General features: G+C 50.9%; 1 long non-coding RNA gene, 2 other non-coding genes and 1 pseudogene across 13 annotated transcripts in view; 1 reads left to right on the top strand and 3 right to left on the bottom strand.

The window, feature by feature from the left end:
* Nucleotides 1-21025, top strand: part of LOC117200672 (uncharacterized) — a 71402-nt gene that overhangs the window by 48984 nt on the left and 1393 nt on the right. The gene's annotated exons all lie outside the window — the stretch shown is intronic.
* Nucleotides 7063-7169, bottom strand: LOC117200726 (U6 spliceosomal RNA). Its single transcript, XR_004482388.1, has one exon. It is a non-coding gene; the product is annotated as a U6 spliceosomal RNA (small nuclear RNA).
* TRNAD-GUC (transfer RNA aspartic acid (anticodon GUC)) lies at nt 9009-9081 on the bottom strand. Its single transcript has one exon. It is a non-coding gene; the product is annotated as a tRNA-Asp (tRNA).
* Nucleotides 17453-17520, bottom strand: LOC117200739 (uncharacterized; annotated as a pseudogene).

Below are 21025 nucleotides of genomic sequence, written 5' to 3'. Positions count from 1 at the left end.
GCGGGGGCTGCTCTTTGTTGTGGTGCGCAGGCTTCTCATTGCAGTGGCTTCTCTTGTTGCGGAGCACGGGCTCTAGGCACACGGGCTTCAGTAGTTGTGGCATGCAGGCTCAGTAGTTGTGGCTCGTGGGCTCTAGAGCACAGGCTCAGTAGTTGTGGTGCACGGGCTTAGTGGCTCTGTGGCATGTGGGATCTTTCCGGACTGGGGCAAAACCCATGTCCCCTGCATTGGCAGACAGGTTCTTAACCACTGCACCACCAAGGAAGCCCCTCTCTTAGGTTTTTTTGTATTTCTGTGGTATCGGTTGAGGTTTCTCTTTTGTTTCTTGTTTTGTTTACTTGGGTTCTCTCTCTTTTCTTATTCATGAGCCTGGCCAGAGGTTTGTCAATTTTGTTTACCCTTTCAAAGAAGCAGCTCTTGGTTTTACTGATTTTTTTCTGTTTTTTTTTTTTTTTTTTTTTTTTTGCGGTACGTGTGCCTCTCACTGTTGTGGCCTCTCCCGTTGTGGAGCACAGGCTCCGGACACGCAGGCTCAGCGGCCATGGCTCACGGGCCCAGCTGCTCCGCGGCATGCGGGATCTTCCCGGACCGGGGCACGAACCCGTGTCCCCTGCATCGGCAGGCAGACTCTCAACCACTGCACCACCAGGGAAGCCCTCTACTGTTATTTAATCTCTGTTTTATTTATTTCCTCCCTGATCTTTATTATTTCCTTCCTTCTGCTGACTTTAGGTTTTGTTTCTTCTTTTTCTAATTCTTTTAGGTGATAGGTTGTTTATTTGACATTTTTCTTGTTTCTTGGGGTTTTTTTTTGAGGAAGGCCTGTATCACTATGAACTTCCCTCTAAGAACTGCTTTTGCTGCATTGCATAGATTTGGTATGGTTGTGGGGGTTTTTTAAGATTTTTTTTTAATGTGGACCATATTTAAAGTCTTTATTGAATTTGTTACAGTATTGCTTCTTTTTTTCTTTTTTTTTTTTTCTTTTTAAACCAGTACACGGGCCTCTCACTGCTGTGGCCTCTCCCATTGCGGAGCACAGGCTCCGGACGTGCAGGCTTAGCAGCCATGGCTCACAGGCCCAGCCGCTCCGCCGCATGTGGGATCTTCCCGGACCAGGGTACGAACCCGTATCCCCTGCATTGGCAGGCGGACTCTCAACCACTGCACCACCAGGGAAGCCCGCTTCTTTTTTTTATTTTTTGGTTTTTTGGCTATGAGGCATGTGGGGTATTAGCTCCTCAACCAGGGATCAAACCTGCACCCCTTGCATTGGAAGGCAAAGTCTTAACCACTGGACTACCAGGGAAGTCGCTGTATGGTTGTGTTTTCATTGTCATTTGTCTCAAGGTATTTTTTAATTTCCTTTTTTATTTCCTCGTTGACCCATTGGTTTGTAGTAGCATGTTGTTTAGTCTACATGTAATCATTTTTTTCTCATTTCTTTTCCTGTGGTTGATTTCTAGTTTCATGCCTTTGTGATCAGGGAAGATGCTTGAAATAATTTCTATACTTTTAAATTTGTTGAGGTTAATTTTATGCCCCAGTATGTGGTCAATCCTAGAGAATGTTCCGTGTGCACTTGAAAAGAATGTGTATTCTGTTTTCGTTTTTGGTTTTTTTTGGATGTAATGTCCTGAAAATATCAATTAATTCTAACTGTTCTATTGTATTATTTAGGATCTCTGCTGCCTTTTTATTTTCTGTCTAGAAGATCTGCCCATTAATGTGAGTGGGATGTTAGTCTCCTACTATTATTGTATTCCCATTGATTTCTCCTTTTATGTCTGTTAGTATTTGTTTTATGTGTTTGGGTACTCCTATATTAGGTGCATATATGTTGATGAGAGTAAAATCCTTTTCTCGTATTAATCCTTTTTTCATTATATAGTGTCCTTCTTTATCATTCTTTATAGCCTTTGCTTTAAAGTCTGTTTTATCTGATATGAGTATTGCAACTCCCGCTTTCTTGTCATTTCCGTTTGCATGAAGTATCGTTTTCCATCCCCTCACTTTCAGTCTATGTGTGTCCTTTGCCCTAAGGTGGGTCTCTTGTAGGTAGCATATTGTAGGCTCTTGTTTTTTTATCCAGTCTGACACTCTATGTCTTTTGATGGGAGCATTCAGTCCATTGACCTTTAAGGTAATTATTGATACCTACGTATTTATTGCCATTTTAAACCTTGTTTTCCATTTGATTCTGTTTCTGGGTTGTTCCTTTCTTTTTCTTTTTTTTTTTTGTGGTACGCCTCTCACTGTTGTGGCCTCTCCTGTTGTGGAGCACAGGCTCCGGACGTGCAGGCTCAGTGGCCATAGCTCACGGGTCCAGCTGCTCCGCGGCATGTGGGATCTTCCCAGACGGGACCGGAGCACAAACCCATGTCCCGGACATGAACCCGTGTCCCCTGCATTGACAGGCGGACTCTCAACCATTGCGCCACCAGGGAAGCCCCATTCTTTTTCTTTTTGTGGTTTGATGATTTCCTTTTATTCTATGCTTGTGTTCTCTTCTTTTTGGTTTTTGTGAATCTATTGTATGTTTTTGATTTGTGGTTTCCCTGTTTTTCAGGTATGTTAGTCCCTTCCTATATCTGCTTGCTTTAGACCGAGTCATATAGGCTCAAACACATTAAAAAAAAAGAAATCTGCATTTTCTTACTCTCCTTCCCAAAATTTTATGATTTAGATGTCCTTTTTTACATCTTCATGTTTATCCTTTTGCTGTTCCTTGTGTTTATCATCACTTTCACAAATAGGTTTTTTTTTTTCTTTTTGATCTACGTACTGGCTAATTTAAGTGATTTATTTTCCGATTATGATTTCCTTCTTCCTATATTTTCCTGCTTCTCTATTTAGAGAAGACCTTTTAATATTTCTTTTAGGAAAGGTCTAGTATTGCTGTATTCTTTTACTTTTTGCTTTTCTGAGAAATTCTTTATTTCTCCTCCTATTCTAAATGATAATCTCGCTGGGTAGAATATTCCAGGTTCCAGATTTTTCCCTTTCAAGGCTTTGAATATATTTTGCCACCCTGCAGTGTTTGTGTAGAGAAATCAGCTGAGAGCCTTACGCGTTTCCCTTGTAATTAACTCTTTGTTTTTCTCTTGCTGCCTTTAGAATCCTCTCTTTAACTTTTGCCATTTTTATTATCATATGTCTTGGTGTAGGTCTGTTTGGGTTCATCTTGTTTGGGACCCTCTGTGCTTCCTGTATCTGGATATCTGTGTCCTTCTTTAGGTTTGGGAAGTTTTCAGCCATAACTTCTTCAGATACATTTTCAATCCCCTTTTCTCTCTCTTCTTCTGGAATCCCTGTCATGCATAGATTGGCATGCTTTATATTATCCCATAGGTCTCTTATATTGCTTTCATTTTTTTGATTTGGCTTTCTGTCTGCTGTTTTGATTAGGTAATTTCCATTATTCTATCTTCCAGGTCATTTATTCTTTCTTCTGCATTATTCATTCTGCTATTCATTGCCTTTAACTCAGCTTTCTCCGAGTTAAAGGCAAATGAATTTTCTAATTTTTCTTGGCTCCTCCTTATAGTTTCTAGTCCCTTTTTACAGTAATCTGCATTTCTATCAATAGCCTTTCTTAATGCCTTCAGTATTTTCATTACCTCCTTTTTGAACTTGGTGTCTATTAGACTGAAGAGGTCTGTTTCATTGTTCCTTCAGGGGAATTCTCGTGGTCTTTTAACTGGGGGTGGTTCATTTGCTTCTTGATTTTGCTTATATTTCTCTTACTCTGTGAGTTTAGGAGAAACAATTATCTACTGTAGTCTTGGAGGGCTATTTTATGCAGGAGCATCCCTGTGTAGAATGTGTGGGTTTAATATCTTTTTGGCCCGAGGGCTGTTGTTGGTTTGGATGCCTGCCGTCTCTTTCCTCGGTATGTGCTGGCTGTTATCCCCTTGGTAGTGGATGTGCAGGTGTGTGGCCTGAACACGCTCCTGGAAGGCAGGGGCAGCTGTTGGTGCCCGGTTCCTGGACCCTCGGCAGCAGGAGCAGTCTGCACCTGCCTCTGGAGTTCCAGACGGCAGTGGACGCTTACATCCACCCCTGGAGCATGTGTAGGTGGTGTTCTGCTGCCTGAGAGCTCGCACGGAGAAAGAAACTCCTATGGCAGTCCCGCCCCTCTTCTCGTGCACCTCCCAACAATAGCACCTTCCCTCTCTGGTGGGCCCAGGCTTCTTTCCATACTCCCTCAGTTGTGGTGACCACACCCTAGTCCCCTGAGGCTGTCCCTGCACAGCCAACCCCAGCCCTGTCCCCGGGGTCTGACCTTGGAAGTCTGAGCCTCAGCACGCAGCCCCTGACCACCACAATGCATGCGTCTGGGGCTGGGGGGTAGACTTCCCAGTGTGTGGAACCTTTTCTTCTTTCACAGCTCCCTCCCAGGGATGCAGGACCTGTCCCAATTCCTTTCTTTCTCTCTTCTTTTTCTTTTGCCCTACCCAGTTACATAGAGATTTTCTTGCCCTTAGGTCTTCTGCCAGCGTTCAGCACATGTTCTGTGAGAATCGTTCCACATGTAGATATATTTTTGATGTCTTTGTGGGAGAAGGTGAGCTCCACATCCTACTCCTCCGCCATCTTGATCCAATCTTTTGTCATATTTTAGATTCCACATATAAGTGTTATCATATGGTATTTGTCTTTCTCTTTCTGACCTATATCACTTCGTATGATAATCTGTAGTTGCATCCATGTTGCTGCAAATGGCATTATTTCATTCTTTTTTATGGCTGAGTAGTATTCCATTGTGTATATGTACCACATCTTCTTTATCCATTCATCTGTTGATGGCCATTTAGGTTGTTTCCATGTCTTGGCTATTGTGAATAGTGCTGCTATGAACACAGGCATGTATGTATCTTTTTGAATTATAGTTTTATCTGGATATACGCCCAGAAGTGGGATTGCTGGATCATACGGTAATTCTGTTTTTAGGGGTTTTTTTGCCCCCTGCAGTGGAAGTGGGGAGTCCTAATCACTGGACCACCAGGGAAATCCCTGTTTTTAATTTTCTGAGGAACCTCCATACTGTTTTCCACAGTGGCTGCACCAACTTACATTCCCAACAACAGTGTAGGAGGGTTCCCTTTTCTCCATACCTTCTCCAGCATTTGTTATTTGTAGACTTTTAAAAAGTATTTATTTATTTATTTGGCAACGCCAGGTCTCAGTTGCGGCATGCAAGCTCTTTAGGTGCAGCAGGCAAACTCCCAGTTGTGGAATGTGGGATCTAGTTCCCCGACCAGGGATTGAACCCAGGCCCCCCACACTGGGAGCATGGAGTCCTAGCCGCTGGACAACCAGGGAAATCACCTTTGTAGACTTTTTCTTTTTTTAATCAGAGGTACCCATGTTATCCATTTTTTAAAAAATTTATTTTGGTTGCTTCGAGTCTTAGCTGCAGCACATGGGATCTTCGTTGTGGAATGTGGGATCTTTCATTGTGGCGTGTGGGCTCTTCATTGCAGCACATGGGCTTCTCTAGTTGTGGTGTGCGGGCTCAGTAGTTGCGGCACGCAGGCTTAGTTGCTCCGTGGCATGTGGGATTTTAGTTCCCCGACCAGGGATTGAACCCGCATCCCCTGCACTAGAAGGCAGATTTTTTTTTTTTTTTTTTTTGGCGGTACGCGGGCCTCTCATTGCTTTGGCCTCTCCCGTTGCGGAGCACAGGCTCCGGACACGCAGGCTCAGTGGCCATGGCTCACGGGCCCAGCCGTTCCGCGGCATGTGGGATCTTCCCAGACCAGGGCACGAACCCATGTCCCCTGCATCAGCAGGCGGACTCTCAACCACTGTGCCACCAGGGAAGCCCTATTTTTAGTTTTTTAAGGAACCTCCATACTGTTCTCCATAGTGGCTGTATCAATTTACATTCCCACCAACAATGCAAGAGGGTTCCCTGTTCTCCACACCGTCACCAGCATTTATTGTTTGCAGATTTCTTGATGATGGCCATTCTGACCGTTGTGAGGTGATACCTCATTGTAGTTTTGATTTGCATTTCTCTAATGATTAGTGATATTGAGCATCCTTTCATGTGTTTGTTGGCAATCTGTATATCTTCTTTGGAGAAATGTCTATTTAGGTCTTCTGCCCATTTTTGGATTGGGTTGTTTGTTTTTTTGATATTGAACTGCATGAGATACTTGTATATTTTGGAGATTAATCCTTTGTCAATTGCTTCGTTTGCAAATATTTTCTCCCATTCTGAGGGTTGTCTTTTCGTCTTGTTTATGGTTTCCTTTGCTGTGCAAAAGCTTTGAAGTTTAATTAGGTCCCATTTGTTTATTTTTGTTTTTATTTCCATTTCTTTAAGAGGTGAGTCAAAAAGGATCTTGCTGTGATTCGTGTCATAGAGTGTTCTGCCTATGTTTTCCTCTAAGAGTTTTATAGTGTCTGGCCTAACATTTAGGTCTTTAATCCATTTTGAGTTTATTTTTGTGTATGATGTTAAGAAGTGTTCTAATTTCATTCTTTTACATGTAGCTGTCCAGTTTTCCCAGCACCACTTATTGAAGAGGCTGTCTTTTCTCTCTTACTTCCTTTATCAAAGATAAGGTGACCATATGTGCATGGGTTTATCTCTGGGCTTTCTATCCTGTTCCATTGATCTCTTTCTGTTTTTGTGCCAGTACCATACTGTCTTGGTTACTGTAGCTTTGTAGTATAGTCTGAAGTCTGGGATTCCTCCAGCTCCGTTTTTCTTTCTCAAGATTGCTTTGGCTATTTGGGGTCTCTTGTGTCTCCATACAAATTGTGCAATTTTTTTGTTCTAATTCTGTGAAAAATGCCATTGGTAGTTTGATAGGGGTTGCATTGAATCTGTAGATTGCGTTGGGTAGTATAGTCATTTTCACAATGTTGATTCTTCCAATCCAAGAGCATGGTATATCTCTCCATCTGTTGGTATCATCTTTAATTTCTTTCATCAGTGTCTTATAGATTTCTGCATACAGGTCTTTTGTCTCCTTAGGTAGGTTTATTCCTAGGTATTTTATTCTTTTTGTTGCAGTGGTAAATGGGAGTGTTTCCTTGATTTCTCTTAACAAAAGGGAACGCTTCACAAATTTACATGTCATCCTTGTGCAGGGGCCATGCTAATCTTCTCTGTATCGTTCCAGTTTTAGTGTATGTGCTGCCGAAGAGAGCACTACATTCCCTTTCTAGTGTTTCATTGTTAGTGTAAAGAAATGCAACTGATTCTGAATGTTAATCTTGTATCCTGCTACCTTGTTGAATTCGTTTATAAGTTCTAGTAGTTTTTGTGTGGAGTCTCTAGAGGTTTCTATATATAGTATCATATCATCTGCATGTAATGCCAATTTTATCTCTTCCTTTCCCAATTGGGTACATTTCTTTCTTTTTTTGTCTGATTGCTGTGGCTAGGACTTCCAATACTGTTGAGTAGAAGTGGTGAGAGTGGGAATCCTTGTCTTGTTCCAGATTTTAGCAGGAAGGCTATCAGCTTTGCACCATTTAGTATTATATCGGCTGTGGGTTTGTCATAAATAGCTTTTATTATATTGAGATGTGTTCCCTTTATACGCAGTATGGTAAGAGTTTTTATCGTGAATGGATGTTGAATTTTGTCAAATGCTCTGTCTGCATCTATTGAGATGATCATGTGGTTTTTGTCTTTGTTTGTTTGTTTATGTGGTGTATTACATTGATTTGCGTATGTTGAAGCATCCTTGTGAACTTGGGATGAACCCACTTGGTCGTGGTGTATGATCGTTTTTATGTGTTGTTGGATTCGGTTTGCTAATATTTTGTTGAGAATTTTTGGGGTCCCATAGCTGCCTTCTCTAATTTTCTCCTAATGTCTGGGGCAGATTGAGTGACAAAATGGGTATTTACTAGGACTTGCCCTTCAGGGGAGTCGGGATTAATATTGGTATACTTTCTAAAGGCCTCCACCAAACTGTCCTGGAAGAGGGCCAGATTTTCATCTTTTCCCTGCGTTACTTCCTGTGTTGTTCTTCTTCATAACTAACAGTCTTAACAACGCACCTTTTCATCCCTTCTATGAAGCAAGTTATCATGTGGTTCCTGTGTTCAAGCCCTCTACCTCCCTGTTGGTAGTCTCAGTGGGAATCTTGGTCAGGGACTGCATCCCCTCCGTAAGGTAGATTATATATCCTTGATTTGGGGCTGCCAGTTTGTTGGCATGTGCCCAGGCTGCACCAAGGATCTGGCTTTCCAAAGGTGCAGCAGGTAGAAAGGAGGACCTGTGTGTCCCCCCAAGTAAGTTCATAGAACATTGTCAGCTTGGTGAATTCCTCTATGAACCAACTGGGGTCCTTTGGAAAAACGTCCACATTTCTCTTTGCAAGTAGCTAGGTCAGCCATAGGAAAAGGGACGTGGACTCTGATTGTTCCTCCACCCCCAGGTGGCACTTCCCTTAAGGGACAGAGTTTGGTATTTGGAGGCTGGTAGGTAGCCCTGCTTCATGTAGTACTGGCTGGACTCACCTCCAGTAATGGAGGACAGGACAAAACTTGAGGGATAAAGTGGTGGGATTTCCAGCAGCCCAGGAGGGGTGCTTGGGGCAGATGGTCTGGAAACTGTCCCCTCTCAGAACTGGGGGGTGGGGTGGGTAGGAGTTCCTGGTTGTGGACCTCGAGGAGGTAGACTCATAAGGGAATCATTTAAAACATCGAACTCCTGTGGGGGAAAAAGGCACTTTGAAGGGGTGTGAGCCAGGCACACCCAGCAGGAGTTTTTTAGATCTGGATCTTGGAATAGGGTCGTGACCATTTGGATGTGTGGGGCTTCCCCCCATTTACCATTCCTTTTACAAAATACATCCAGCTGCAAGATGGTATTGTTTTGTTTTGTTTTGTTTTTTAAATATTTATTTATTTGCTGTGCTGGGTCTTAGTTGCGGCACTCAGGATCTTTTAGTTGTGGCATGCGGGATCTTTCGTTGCAGCATGATGGATCTTTAGTTGCGGCATGTGGGCTTTTAGCTGCGGCATATGGGATCTGGTTCCCTGACCAGGGATTGAACCCGGGCCCCCTGCATTGACAATGCGGAGTCTTCCCCGCTGGACCACCAGGGAAGTCCTAAGATGGTATGGTAATTCAATGACCCATTTTCTGGCCAGATCTCTTGATCCCCCAGTTTGTACTGGGGCCATGGAGTATTGCAAAAGAAAATTAATTTCTTTTTTCTTAAACCATCCTGTCTAAATTCACCCCAGTTAGCTAATATGCATCCTAATGGGGAGTTCTTTGGGGTGTTTGTAGTTGCCTACATTTTTGGTTAGGATGTCATGATGAGCTAGGGACTTCAGTGGATAGACCCCCTCAAGGGTGTGTTGCAGAATTAAGTTTTGAGCATGAGAGAGGCAGCTTCTGGAAGGAGAGTTTTCTTCCCATAGCTTGCAGAGCTAGCCCCAGAGAAGGCCTGGTCTACTGAGTCCCCCAGATGCTTCTAGACCTCACAGGTCACCCCAGCTACAGGGCACTGGAGGGACTATCCTGTAAATAAGAGGGGGATTCTGCTCCATTGGTAGGGGTCATGTGGAGCCCGTTAGAAGACACAGGATTGATTGATTGATTTAATTTTTGGCTGCTTTGGGTCTTCGTTGCTGCACGTGGGATTTCTTCTAGTTGCGGTAAGCAGGGGCTGCTCTTCATTGTGGTGCGTGGGCTTCTCATTGCAGTGGCTTCTCTTGTTGCGGAGCACGGGCTCTAGGCGTGCAGGCTTCAGTAGTTGTGGCACGCGGGCTCAGTAGTTGTAGCGCACGGGCTTAGTTGCTCTGCGGCATGTGGGATCTTCCCGGACCACGGCTCGAACCCGTGTCTCCTGCATTGGCAGGTGGATTTTTAACCACTGCGCCACCAGGGAAGCCTGAAGACGCAGGATTTAGACCACTGAAGAATTCTGTGATCAGCTGGCCATGTCTGCCATGGGTGGAACATGGGACAGATGAGGTGTGATGGCTGTATGTTTGCAGCCCTTCGTTGTACAGTCGGGGAAACTGAGGTCCAGAAAGCAACTCTCCTAAGACCACAGAGCAAATTAGAGACTAACTGCTTCTCCTTTCCTTCACGTGGTGATTTCCTTAGGGCAAATTCCCAGGAACAGGATTGCTGGGTCGAAGGTCATGCATATTTTTAGGCCTTTTAACATAAGCAGGTAAAACGCCTTCAGAAGGCATCTCCAGGTCCACGTCCTTGGCGGGTTGTGAGGCAGTTATACTTGTGACCCAGCCCTACTCTGGAAGCCGTTATACTTGCGGCCTGGGACAAAGCCCCCTGGAATCCCCCTGAGATAGAAGGACTCACCTGTACACACATCAGGCCTCACCCTTCCCTCTGCGGGGACTCAGGGGTAGGCAAGCCAGCCCTGCCCTCCTGTAGTCTCATGGGGGCCCCACAGCTAGACAAACCCTCAGAGCACTGGTTAGGGGATAGTGGGCACAGCGAAGGTACTTAAGTCAATCTGGGGAGGGGCGGCTTCCTGGAAGAGGCAATGCTAGGCCAGGTAGGAGGCAGCTGGCTGGGGACAGAAGGGAGAGTGGGTGCAGTCAGGCCTCAGGGTAGCCTTGTCCTGAAGCCTCCCTGAGGCTGAGCCTGATCCCAGAATGAAGCACTCCAATTCCATCATTCCTTCCCAGGCAAGGGTTGGGGTGTGGGCGGCCCCTCCCCACACCCAAGTTATTAAGCTTCCCTGGGCCTCAGTTTCCACACTCACAGTAAAATGGGAACCTGGTAGAGGAGTTTGGAGAGCTTGAGTGAGGTCTTCAGCTTTGAGCAGGGGTCACTACTGGCCCCAGATACCCAGGAGGCAGAATTCTCCTTGGCGGGGGAGCGTGGCTGAGCCCACTGGCCGCTGCCTGAGGCCCTAGGACTCCCCCCAATCCAGAGTTCAGGCTCAGATAGCAGTATTCAGAGTTGTACTGTCAGAGGAAAGAGGCCTGAGACCACCTTCCTGAGGGCTTCCCCACACCCCCTTCCCCTCTCTCTGCCCTCTGTGCCCTGAGACCCAGCCCCGGGGCAGAGTGGCCCAGCACCCTGCTCCTCGCACCCACCTGCAGGGTCACCAGACTGTTCCCCACCTTCAAGGCAGCACGTCCACCCCCTCGGTCCTCCTCCGGCTGGGGCACACCCTGCAGTGTGGCTGCTTGGGCAGTGCCTGAAAGTGCATCCCAGTGGGGTGAGGTCCTTGGAATCCACTCCCAGCCCAGGGCCAGCGGCTCTGAGGGTGTCTGGGAGCTCCCCCCGCCCCCTGCCCTGCCCAGCAGGCACACCCAATAACAGCTGCTGCTCCCATTCTCCCCGGGGCCTGGCGGCTCAGACAAGTCACTTCCACACCTGGTGAGACAGGTATCTCTATTATCCCCACTGAGTGAGGCTCAGAGAAGTGAGGGGTCACTTCTGAAGGTGGGACTGCAAACCAGTCTGCAAAGCCAGACTCTCTGCTAGGCCACAGAACTCACCCCACTGGGACGTGGCTGTATGTGATACCCCCCTGGCTCAGCTGTTACCAGAGCTGTGGTTCATGACACATCTCTGATCATGGCCACAGCCCCCAAGGAGGGAATGGACTCATGGTGTAGAGGTGGCAGCTGAGGCCCAGAGAGGACAGAGCTGTCCCTGGATCACACAGCTTAGAGCCACTCACCGAGCCCAGGGCAGCAGTGGGTGCACACCTACATGGAGGCTCTCAGGAGTCTTGGGGCCGAGGGATGGTGCTATCAGAGCATTGTGTGTCCTCCTCAGAGTGACCCTTCATGGGAGGTCAGAGGCTGAGGACAGAGTGGAGCCCCCTCCCAGAACGCTTGAGTCAGATGAGGTGACTATTTGGGATCCTGTTGACTAATAGACCATGGTATGTCTGGCCTAGCAGGTGTTACACAAGAACTCGGGGTGTCTGAACTGGGAGCAGCCCTCAGTGAGTCCAGCCAGTGTGCACAGCTGGGAGACTGGGGTCCAGAGGGTGTAGGAACCTAGCTGCAGGCCCGCTGACCTTTGGGGCCAGAGCTGGAGCCGGAATCCAGAGCCTCAGCCTCCCAGCCCTGCTGAGGAACACTCGGGCGGCTGTGCCTCTCCCTTGAGCCTCAGTAGCTTAGTATAGGCCCAGCATGGGCAGGTGCTGACCACTGCTGGGGCCTGAGCCTGGGGCAGAGCCTGGAGACTGAGGGCTGTGTTGGAGCTGCGACCCCACCTAGAGCCAGAAGTTGCCTGAAGCCCCATCCCCCCGACCCCCACCTTACCCTGATGGCAGCTGCAGTGGATCATGTAGGGATTCTAGGAACCCCCAGTGTCATCAGGCCAGGCTCCCACTTCTGTCCTCAGGCATCTTGAGGCAGCCTCAACCTCCGTTCCCTGGAGGGACACAGTTCAGAGGCTGCCTTGGAATCGAAGGAGGTTGAAACTGTGATCAGAGCCCAGGTCTCGGTCTGGAGTTATAGCAGGGGCTCAGCCCTTAACCCCCTCCCAGGGTCCTGGGCTTGAGTGGGCTGGGAGACCAGGGATTCTGAGACTGGAGGTCAACAAGATGGGCAGCTGGGACAGAAGGGACCCTTGGCCAGGTTTGGGAGGGAGAACATCCACCTCTACTCCCAGGTTGAGCCTGGCAGCCTCTACCCAGGGCAGTGGCCCCACCCCCACATGTTCCTGGGAGTCTAGACTGGGGTGGGTGGTGTACAGGGCGGGCTCGCTCTGGGGAGGGCAGGGCCAGGCATTTCCTGCTGCCGGGTGCCAGGCTCCAGTCCCCTGAAGGGGTGATTCTTTAGTCTTAGAGGAAGTGAGGCAGGGCAAATGGGCAGTGTGTGTGCAGTGCCGCCGGGCCCGGTGGGGCAGGGTTGGGCGGACAGGCAGCTGTAGGAACCAGAGAGCAGGCCCGGCCCTGCAGGTCCCCTGCGGCCATATACACAGTATCTGCCCTCGACAGCCAGCCTGTTGCCCAGCACCCAAGTAGGGTCACCTGGAGACCTGACCCCTGTGGTGACCAGCCCCAGCCTCCGGCTCCCTCCTCCCCAGTGGCTGAGGCTCTGCTGCTCACCTGCTATGTGGCTTAGAGTGGTCACTTCACCCTGAGTCTCAGGGTTCTCATCTGTGGAGTGGGGAAAACTGTGGTACCCACGTGCCCCTGACTTTCTCCCGCCCCAGCATCAGGAACCCACCCTCCCAGTTTGTCCCACTCTTGGGTCCTGGGGAAGGAGCCCACCAGGGTAGAGCCTATCTCCTCCTTGAGCAGAAGCGGCGTTCCAGTCCCAGACTGGCTGCTTGAATGGTTTATGTCACGCAGACATCCCCAGGGGTGACCCCCCAAGCCCTCTGGCCTTGGCTGAGCTACCTGCCTCCCCCCCCTCTGGTGGCCCCCAGCAATTGGAGCCCCCATGCACTCCACTGGGGGATGAGTTACCAACACCATGGCTGCCTGTGGGCACCTGCCACAAGGCCACCACCCTGTCCCACAGCCCTGCTTCTGAGGCTGTGCCTGGGGCCCCTGATGTCTGGATTCTCGGGCTTCTCTCTGAGACAGCTCTGACCTCAGGGGGTAGGAGGTGCAGTTTCTGTCTTGATCCCCAGACTGGGACCTCTTCCCTAAGGCTCCACTGCTTTCCCTTTTAGGAAGCCCCAGCAAACGCGGGCCAAGTGGAGAAGGGAGGAAGCCTGCCGGCTCAGGGCTCCAATTCCCCAGTCCCTAACAAAAGGAGGCAGAAGACAGGGCTGTGTGTGGGGAGAGTCTGCCCTGGGTAGAGCCCTGGCCCCCCTGGCCTCTTGGCCAAGTGCTCTTGGGGGGGAGGCTAGCTCAAGGATGAACAGAAGTGGCCTTCAGCTAGCTCCCACCACAGAAGGTCACTGCAACCAGAGGCTAAGCAGGCGCCTGGTGAGGACTCAGACCAAGAGACCTCCTCTGCTTTCTCCACCCCATGGGCCAGGGGCTCCTCCCCACTTTGGTGCTCTCACTAGGGGCTGGGCGCTGGCTGAGGGCAGGAGCAGAAGCGGAGAGTTTTACCCCTCAGGGTCAGGGTAGCAGATCATCTCACCCAGCCCCCTTCCCACAGATAGGAAGACCAGGACTCAGGAGGGGAAGGATGGGGGCAGAGCCTGCTGTCCTCGTAGGTCCTTAGAGCGTGGCTCTGGCGCAGCTTTTGCTGAGCCCAAAAGGTAAGGAAGGCGAGGAGGGTCTCCGGATGGATGTGGCTGGGCCGAACCGGGAGAAAGTGCTGGGCTCTGGCCGGGCTGGGCAGCCGGCCTCCCTGCCCGGGGCCTGGGCTGGGTGGGGGCAACAGGGCTCAGGCCGGCGGGCTGTTGATGCAGCCCAACAATGATGAAATGGCCCCTTTGTCCCACGGCGCCAAAGTTTCTGTGACTGGAGGAGGCGTGACGTGAAAGGGTCATTGTTCCCACTTGGGCAGCCACTCAGGGAGCTGGAGGACCGGCCCAGGGTCGGCTTCCTGCCAAGGCTGCAGCCCTGCCTGCTGCTGTGTCGGTCATGGTGTCCTGGGCTCCCGGCCTCCTACCCATGGCCAGCTCCCTCCCTGGGGCCATCCGGAGCCACAGGTACCCAGCAAAGGTGTCCCCCTCCCTCCCCCTCCCTCCCCCTCCCTCCCCCTCTGTCCTCTGGTCTGGAACCATGATGTTACAGTGTTGGGGGCTGGGCTCTGCTCTTCATGCACGTGAACCCTGCTGGGCAGGTTGCCTGGGTGCCAGGAGAGCTTGCGGGGAAAGCAGGTATTTTGTCCTGGGGCGAGGAAACATGCCTGACTTCACATCCCAAGGCTCTGGCCTTCGGGGACCCCTCCCTGAACCTTGCAGATTAGGGGAGAGAGGCCCAGAGAAGGGAACTGGGTGGCCCTAGGCCACACAGCATTAGCTAGTCTGTTAACACCCAGGCTAGACCTACCTCCCTACAAGTCCCCACACCTGATGGACCTCCACTCTCTCTGGACACCTGAAGCTCCCTCTTTGCCAGCTCCCACCCCTTTCCTGCCCCTCTAATCCATTCTCGCCTGAGCAATCCATCCCCCACCCCAGCCCATGATCTTTCCAAAACCCAAACCTGATCAGGTCCCTCCTTGGCTTCAAACCTGCCGTGTCTTCCCACATCCAGAGAAAGTTTCAGCTCTTGTGCTGGCATTCAAGGCCCTCACTGTGCTATAGCAGCCAAGGGTGAGAGGCCCTTTTGTAGAGACTGGAGTCTCCCTCAGCCCGTGTGGGGATGCTAACCACGTAAAGGCCCTTTTATCTTCCGGGAGTCAGCCTCCACTCCTTTGCTCCCACAGGTCCTGCCCCCTGCGGTGCACCTCTCCCCTCCTCCTCCAGGTCCAACTGCCCCTGGCCTCTGCGGCTCAGGTGAAGAGCCAGGAGGCTGGGCAGGGTGATCAATGGCTGGTTCAGGCCCAAGCTGGAGGCCCCTTATCCCCACCCCAGGTGGCCCCGCTGGCTCCAGTGCCCAGAACTCCTCCCCGGCTCTCCACTGCCCCCAGCAGCTGGCATCAGGCTCAGCCTGACCCAGGCTAATTAAACCCTCCCCCAGCCCAGAGGAGGCTTTGGCTCCAGCTCTAGGCTTTTTTCCCTGGAGGGACGGAGCTAATTAACCGAGAGGGTTTAATTAATCAATTAGCGTGGCCTCCAGACCCCTCCACTTAGCCAATGTGGTGGCAGATATTTATAAACAGGAGCTCTGGCTGGAACTAGAGGGGAGGGCAGGCGACCATGGTGGGCACAGAGGCAGGGAGAACAGGGGCTGCAGAGGCCAGAGATCCTGTCAGTCCCACCTCCTCAGCATCTCCAGAGGCAGATGCAGAATCAGCAACACCTGGACACGTGAGGACGTGTACTCTGGGAACACATGCAACATCTCTGTGTGCGCAGGTCACACAGGCCTGACATCCAGAGCTGGGCAAGTTCCCAGAGGTGCCTCAGACAGTGGCCAGAGGGATGATGATGCCCAGCTGGACCCAGCGTCCTGACAAGCAAAGCCTCCAGGGAATGGGGCTGCACAGAGGGCCATGGGAGCCAGAGGAGGTGCCAGAACCTCAGCTGGGGGAAGAGGCTTGCAGGGCTTCCTGGAGGAGGAGGCATTTGAGCCAAGCTCAGGGAAAGAGTAGGCAGAGGTAGCCATTTGAAGGGAGCGGTGGGTGATGAAGAGTATTCAAGGGGAGGAAATAGCAGGGGCAAAGGCCTGGAGGCAGGAACAGCAGAAGCTCCATCTTTACCGCAAGATGTCCCCTTCTCTGGGAAGCCTCCCTGACACCTTACCTTTTAGAATTGGGTGTCCCTGAGTCTCTGCCCCTCCAGCCTTTGCAATCTGGGACAGCCCGGACTCAACACTCCCTCCCAAGCCTCCTGAGGTGATGCCAGCTCTCCTCCTCTGCCTCCCCTGCCCAGCCTGGCCCAGGGAACCCACAGATGAATTGTAATCCCTTCAGAAAGGGGGTTACAGGCACCCTCCCTCAAGATGCTGCTCCTAGGGTTGGCACCGGTGGGAGCCCAGGTGGTGTTGGGATTGGGAGGGGTCAAAGACCCCAAAGCCACCATGGACCTCTCAGGCCTGGGATATTTGAGAGTGTTACTGAGTCCAAGCTTGTACTGCTCACTGCATGACAGGCCAGTAAAGCAAGAGACAAGTTGTTGGGGCAAGGAATAACGACTTTACTGAGAAAGCCAGCGTACTGAGAAGATGGTGGACTAATGTCCCAAAGAACCACCTTACCAGAGTTGGAATTCAGGCTTTTTTCATGTTAAAAGGGGGAGGGGGTGTGGTTGGTTGGTGCAAACTTCTTGGTGTCAGAATCCTTCCTTCTTGCGTCTGTCAACTTAGCCCAGGTCATGATGTTCCTGTAAACCTCCAACAAGACAAATGTTATTCTCTGTTCTGCAACCTTTTATCTCTACATGCATGGAAAAGTGTTATACCTTTGAAAGTCAGAGCCTTGAGAATGGGCTGTCCTGTATATTTCAGGCTACAGGCAGCATTCTTGTAGCAAAAGTAATAGAAGACAAAGGTTAGAGTAAAAGAAACAGGTCCAATATGGAGGCAGATTTGTTCTTCACTATGACAAGAGCAAGTATTCCAGAGTCAGCCAGACGTGCACCCAGACCCCAGTGCAGACCCTTCTCAACTTGCTTTCCTCATCTGCCCACTGGGGACAATCAGCACCCCCCTCCTAGGGCTTCAGGGAGGATTAAACGAGTTCATCATGTAGAGCCAGAGGGACTCGCACTGTTGGTGGGAATGTAAATTGATGCAACCACTATGGAGAACAGTATGGAGGTTCCTTAAAAAACTAAAAATAGAATACCATACGACCCAGCAATCCCACTCCTGGGCATATACCCTGAGGAAACCATAATTCAAAAAGAATCATGTACCACAGTGTTCACTGCAGCTCTATTTACAATAGCCAGGTCATGGTTTTCATATCTGTAAAAGAACTCGAAATGTGCATCAGATACCATTATCTGGGTACTTCAATTAGCAACAATCGCGCCTCGGATAAACCTCATTGGCTACAATACTGCCACTGCGCAAAGCTATCTGGGTACTTCAGAGAGGGCCTACAGCAGAGGATATGGAGGAGGGGTCTGTCCCAGGAAGGCCCCATAGGGTCCTGCTAAGTTACACTGGGACCCTGTGTTCACACCATGGGTGCTGCCTCCCATGAGGCTCAAGTGCTGCTGGTCCTGCGGTTGTGTCCTTCTCTCTGCCTCTCCTCCCATGCTACAATGGTCCAGTCCCCACCACCCACTGTGACCATGCTAGCCTCCTCAGCGTCCCCTGTCCTGAACACTTGCCCCTCAGCCTATTCTCCACTCAGAAACTAGTGTTTTTTAATTTTTTAATCAATATTTTTAAAATTGAAGCATTGTTGATTTACACTGCTATGTTAATTTCTGCTGTACAGCAAAGTGATTCAGTTATATATACATTCTTTTTTTTAATATTCTTTTCCATTATGGTTTATCATAGGATATTGAATATAGTGCTCTGTGCTACACAGTAGGACCTGTAGTTTATCCACTCTCTCTATAAAAGCTTACATCTGTTAACCCCAAACTCCCACTCCATCCCTCCTCCAACCCCCTCTCCCTTGAACAGAACCAGTCTGTTCTCTACGTCCGTGATTCTGTTTCATAGATAGGTTCATTTGTGCCATATCTTAGATTCCACATATAAGTGATACCATATGGTATTTGTCTTTCTTTGTCTGAATTACTTCATTTAGTATGACAATCTCTAGTTGTGTCCATGTTGCTGCAAATGGCATTATTTCATTCTTTTTTATGGCTGAGTAGTATTCCATTGTGTATATGTACCACATCTTCTTTATCCATTCATCTGTTGTTGGACATTTAGGTTGTTTCCATGTCTTGGCTATTGTGAATAGTGCTGCTATGAACATAGGGGTGCATGTATCCTTTTGAATTCTAGTTTTGTCTGGATATATGCCCAGGAGTAGGAATGCTGGATCATACGGTAGTTCTTTTTTTAGTTTTCTGAGGAACCTCCATACTGTTTTCCACCAACTTACATTCTGGGGGATCTTTCTAGTGACAACTATAACTTAACTGTCTATAGTGACAACTATAACTGTCATGTCTAGTGACAGCCATGGGCTTTTAAAGCTCTTTAGGGGCTCCCCTGTCCTCTGGACCACACCCCTCCACCCCCCTGCTGGCCCATCCAGCCCTGGCGAAGGGGCTGCAGCCCCTCTTTGCTTGCAGCAGGGATGGAAGGGCCCTGGGACTGGAGGAGGAGGTGTGGACGTAGAGGGGTGGATGGACATCCTACAGATGCACAGAAGCCACAGGGTAGATGATGCCCCCTGGAGGTATGCGACGGAGCAGACCTGGGAAGGGGGCTGCCTTCCTGAGCAAAGGGGGTTTGGCAGGGGCTGGAGTCCCCTGTTCCCTGTCAGGGCTCATCTGGCCCAGCCAGAGACAATGGCGCTGAGGCCTCATCTTACCTCTGGGGAGTTGCTAATGATGGTCTTTAATGGCCTTGCCTGGGAAGGGATGACCTCACCGGGCCACACCCTGATGAGAGGAGGCTGGAGTCAGAGGCAGGCGGCTCCTCCATCACCGTGAGACCTGCTTGGGCTTGTCTTGTCTGAAGAATGAGGGGGCAGTGTGTGTGCGCTCGTGTATCTGGTCCTTCATGCGGCCAGAGGGAGAAGGCTCCCAGCCCGATGGGGGAGGCAGGACCTGGGTGAAAAGTCTCAGGGCAGCAGGGTGGGGAGGCCTTGCTTCTACTCAGCGTCTCTGGCTTCTGTTAAGGGTTTGGGTGTGGGTGCCGGTGTTCCCGGCCACATCCGTGCTGAGGCAGAGGGTCTGCCCGCTGCACACGTAGTATCCAGGGGCAGGCCTGCGTGTACCAGGTGGTGGCGGCAGCAGGGGTGGGAGCAGGTTCCAGCACAGGCTTGCTGCCTGCCCCCGCCCTGCCCCATTCGTCAGGGATGACTATGTTTGCACTCTGGGGAGGGGTCCTGTGGAGGTGGCCCCTCTCCTGAGGGCAGCCTCCCCCTCCCCCGGGCTCGGAGCAGGACCACTCTAGGGAAATGTTCATCTCTTTTGTGGTGTCCTTGTCAGACCCCCTTCAGGGTGACTCCTCCACAGTGCTACAAGTTCTTTCTCGTGTCCAGCCTTAGTCACTCTTGCTGTTGCACCTGATTCATTTATCAGAGGACAAGTTGAGGGCCCCATTATCCTGCCACCCAGTCTGACATCACTGAACTTCCCTCGGGCATGTTCCCACTACTGGGACAGCCCAGTCGGCACAGGAAATGGCTGCTGGATGAATGTGCGAGTGAGTGAGTGAGTGACTGAGTGGCTCAGATCCTCCTCCCATGAGAATGCTAAGAAGTGGCTAAGAAGTGGATGAGGGGGTCCTGGGGGCCTGGGCTGAGATGGAGACAGAAACGGGGACCCAAAGGGAGGCAGAAAGAGGGTCAGGAGGAAAGAGATGGGACTGAGGGCACAGAGACGAAGCAGATGCAGCCGAGAGCCAGGTGTCCTCGAGCTCCACTGGCATCCAAGGCCTCAGCCAAAGATGGCCTGGGACGGACAGGGCCCAGGGGGACAGCACGACCAAAACAAGGTGGAACAACAGGAGCTCAGAGTGAGGCCTGGGACGGACAGGGCCCAGTGGGGGACAGCACGACCAAGACAAGGTGGAACAACAGGAGCTCAGAGGGAGGCCTGGGACGGACAGGGCCCAGGGGGGACAGCACGACCAAAACAAGGTGCAACAACAGGAGCTCAGAGGGAGGGACCATGAGGCAGGAACCCAGGGTGGGGACAGCAGTCCAGCATGACCTAGACCAAGGTCAGAGCAAGGACCCGGGGCTCCAGCCACCCAGCCATGACCTATCCCTCTGCCCCCACCAGAAGGAAGCTGCAGGGAACCTCAGCCAGGCATGGTAGTGAGGTGGGAGTTTCTACAGATGAGGACACCGAGGGCCAGAGGCCACCTGGCCTAAGGTTGCATAGGAGGTAGAGTCCCTCAGTGCTTGGTTGGAGGGGCCAGCTCAGGAGGAGACTGCTGCTCCCACCCCCGAGCCTGTGCTTGGGCACGGTGGCACTGCCAGGCACTTACTCGGCCTGTCAAGGGCCCAGCCCCCCGCCCAGCACCCGCGGGCTTCCCCAGCCCTGGCCGAGGGCAGCGAGGGAACAAAGGTCCAGTCTCTGCCTGCTCAGGCCCCCACCCCCTTGCCCGCCCCTGGCACAGAAGGACCAGGGCCCTGAGGGAGCCCAAGAGCCAAAGCAGCCCCCGCCCCTTTGCCGACACTGAGAACCCCCTTCCTCCCCCTCCCACGAGCCTGCTGGCCGCACTGCAGTGTCCCCCCTTCTAGAGATGGGAAGGCTGAGTGAGAGGGCTGAGGAGCTGGCAGCCACACAGCTGGGATTCGAGCCCACCTAGCCCTCCTCATATGCGTGAGGGTGTGACTGTTCCCGTTGGATGTAACTCACGGGGAGAGATGGGGCAGGGACAGAGACGGCAGAGCCTAGATGGCCCAAAGGGGAGTGCTGGGGAAGGGGCTG

This window comes from Orcinus orca, chromosome 10, assembly GCF_937001465.1.
Source record: "Orcinus orca chromosome 10, mOrcOrc1.1, whole genome shotgun sequence".
NCBI lineage: Eukaryota > Metazoa > Chordata > Mammalia > Artiodactyla > Delphinidae > Orcinus > Orcinus orca.
This window is presented reverse-complemented; position numbering and strand designations above follow the sequence as displayed.